This window comes from Caretta caretta, chromosome 24, assembly GCF_965140235.1.
Source record: "Caretta caretta isolate rCarCar2 chromosome 24, rCarCar1.hap1, whole genome shotgun sequence".
Classification (NCBI taxonomy): domain Eukaryota; kingdom Metazoa; phylum Chordata; order Testudines; family Cheloniidae; genus Caretta; species Caretta caretta.
Window position 1 is genome coordinate 8,248,835 of NC_134229.1, and position 4,021 is coordinate 8,252,855.

Genomic DNA, 4,021 nt, shown 5'->3' on the forward strand with positions numbered 1-4,021 from the left:
TGCCCTGTGATGATTAGTTTTTTTAATTAAAGTATTTATTGTAAAGGGAGTGTGTGACAGACATGCAACTCACACACTGGCCTCTCTATTTCTGAACTGCAGCTGTCAAAGAAATGCCATCTCCCACAAGCTGGCTGCTGCACTGGATTTGGGTCTCATATTTGAAGCTTAGCTAAAGGCAAGAGGAGTAATTCAGAAGACACAATAAGAAGCAGGGCTGCTGCAACAATGTAGGAAAAAGAACCAGTCCAGAAATGAGCCCTTCTTAAAGGAGAGCCAGTGGGTTATGTAAATAACACAAGTTGGAAGTTAGGTAGCAGGGAATATTGTTTTCTGGCAGTGGTTTTCTGAGGTTTTGGATCAAAAAAATGTAGCGAACAACAAATCAGGATTCAAGGCAACAACCGTTACAGGGTGTGCAAAGCTGGAGGGGGGATGGAGAATCGTGTGACTGTGAAAAGCCAGACCCCCGCCCCATCAGTACTTCCACAGAGCTCCCTCTGTCCTTGTCACTTGGCCTGAATGATCTGCCTCACTTCTGTCAAACTGGATCAACACACAACCCCTTCCCTTTCCTACACACAGCCCCCATATACTCCAGCAACTACTCACTCACACCCCTTTCCCACAAATCCCACAACTACACACACTCACAGCTGCTGCCCAGGTGTATTTCCATATAACCCCTCACTTGCAAAGTACTTTCCCCCGACACGGTCACCTACCCATCCCCACAGCACTTGAACACCCCTCATAAGAATGGCCTTACTGGGTCAGACCAAGGGTCCATCTAGCCCAGTATCCCGTCTTCCGACAGTGGCCAGTGCCAGGTGCCTCAGAGGGAATGAACAGAACAGGAAATCATCAAGTGACCCAGCCCCTGTCGCCCATTCCCAGCTTCTGGCAAACAGAGGGTAGGGACACCATCCCTGCCCACCCTGGCTAATAGCCATTGGTGGACCTGTCCTCCATGAACTTATCTAGTTCTTTTTTGAACCCTGTTATGGTCTTGGGCTTCACAACATCCTCTGGCAAAGAGTTCCACAGGTTGACTGTGTGTTGTGTAAAGAAATACTTCCTTTTGTTTGTTTTAAACCTGCTGCCTATTAATTTCATTGGGTGACCCCTCGTTCTTGTGTTATGAGAAGTAGTAAACAACACTTCCTTATCTACTTTCTCTACACCGGTCATGATTTTATAGTCCTCTATCATAGCTCCCCTTAGCCGTCTCTTTTCCAAGCTGAAAAGTCCCAGTTTTATTAATCTCTCCTCACACGGAAGCCGTTCCATCCCCCTCATCATTTTTGTTGCCCCTTTTCTGAACCTTTCCAATTCCAATGTATCTTTTTTGAGATGGGGCGACCACATCTACACGCAGTATTCCAGATGTGAGCATACCAGAGATTTATATAGAGGCAACATGATATTTTCTGTCCTATTATCTATCCCTTTCTTAATGATTCCCAGCATTCTGGTCACTTTTTTGGCTGCCGCTGCACACTGAGCAGATATTTTCAGAGATCGATCCACAAGGACCCCAAGAGCTCTTTCTGGAGTGGTAATAGCGAATTTAGACCCCATCATTGTATATGTCGAGTTGGGATTAAGCTTTCCAAACCCCTCGGCACACAACCACCGCCTCACACGGCTCCCTGCAAACACGCTTATTCCTACATACAAACACAAAACTACACACACACTCCCCATCACAACCCCTAGACTACCATCCCTCTACTCATTACACACAAATACTCCCCATCACAATCCCTTACACTCACACCAAATTACACACTAACTACACACACGGTCTCCCGACTCAATTCCCTGCGTTCAGAACCCTCCTACACACACTCCACCATCAGAACCCATACACACTCACTCCCAACTACACATACACATCACAACCCCCTAAACTCACAACCCTCATATGCACAAACTCACAACTACAGACCCTATCCTGCACACACAACCCTCCCACACATACACCATCGCAACCCTTACAAGCACACTCCTGATCAGAACCCCATGCACACTCATTTACAACTACACACACACTCTCCATTACAAACCCCACAATCACAGAAAACTCCCAACATTCACAACCATACACACTGCCCAACCACACTCCCTCCTACACACTCCACCATCACAACCCTTATACACTCACTATACACATACACTCCCCCATCACAATCCGCTACAATCACACCAACCCCATACACACTCACCACACAAACATACTCTCCCATTGGAACCCCTATGCACTACTCACAGCTACACACACACATCATAATCTCTGACATGCACAATCTTCCAACACATTTACAACCACATTCCCTCCCCATCACAACCCCCTACACTCAAACCAGATTCCTATACACTCTCCACCCCCCCCCCACAACCTCCCACACTCCCTTCTAAATTCATAACCCTCCTATATATTCACAAGTTACCACACTCACTCCTGATTACACACACACTCATAATTACTGTACAAACACATCCATCACAACCCCGCACAGTTTCTCCCATTAGACCCTCTCCTACACACAAAACCCTCCGACACACACAAACTCCCCCATCACAGCCCCCCGCAGTCATACCTTTCCCTACACAAACCCCACAGTCACACCCTCTGCTACAAACACAGACAACCCCACAGTCACACTCTCCCCTACACGCATAACCCCCGCAGTCACCCCTCCACTACACACACACCACCCCGCAGTCACACCTTCCCGTACACACCCACACACAACCTCAGCAGTCACACCCTTTCCTACACACCCACATACAACCCCACAGTCACACCCTCCCCTACACACACACTACCCTGCAGTCACACCCACACCAACACACACACTACCCCGCAGTCACACCCTCCCCTACACACGCACTACCCTGCAGTCACACCCACACCAACACATACAACCCCGCAGTCACACCCTCCCCTACACACACACAACCCCGCAGTCACACCCACATGGATACACACAACCCCGCAGTCACACCCTCCCCTACACACGCACTACCCCGCAGTCACAACCACACCGACACACACAACCCCGCAGTCACACCCTCCCCTACACACACACAACCCCACAGTCACACCCACACCGACACACACAACCCCGCAGTCACACCCTCCCCTACACACACACAACCCCGCAGTCACACCCACATGGACACACACAACCCCGCAGTCAGACCCTCCCCTACACACACAACCCCGCGGTCACACCTTCCCCTACACACACACAACCCCGCAGTCACACCCACACCGACACACACAACCCCGCGGTCACACCCTCCCCTACACACACACAACCCCGCGGTCACACCCTCCCCTACACACACACAACCCCGCAGTCACACCCACACCGACACACACAACCCCGCGGTCACACCCACACCGACACACACACTACCCCGCAGTCACACCCTCCCCTACACACGCACCTACCCCGCGGTCACACCCACACCGACACACACAACCCCGCGGTCACACCCACATGGACACACACAACCCCGCGGTCACACCCTCCCCTACACACACAACCCCGCAGTCACACCCACACCGACACACACAACCCCGCGGTCACACCCTCCCCTACACACACACAACCCCGCGGTCACACCCTCCCCTACACACACACAACCCCGCAGTCACACCCACACCGACACACACAACCCCGCGGTCACACCCACACCGACACACACACTACCCCGCAGTCACACCCTCCCCTACACACGCACCTACCCCGCGGTCACACCCACACCGACACACACAACCCCGCGGTCACACCCACATGGACACACACAACCCCGCGGTCACACCCTCCCCTACACACACAACCCCGCAGTCACACCCACACCGACACACACAACCCCGCGGTCACACCCACATGGACACACACAACCCCGCGGTCACACCCACCCAGTGACGCTCCCGCTCTCTCGCTCCCCGGGGCCGCCTCCATTTCCCGGCAGCCCCGCGTGCGGCTCGTACGGAGGGGCCGGG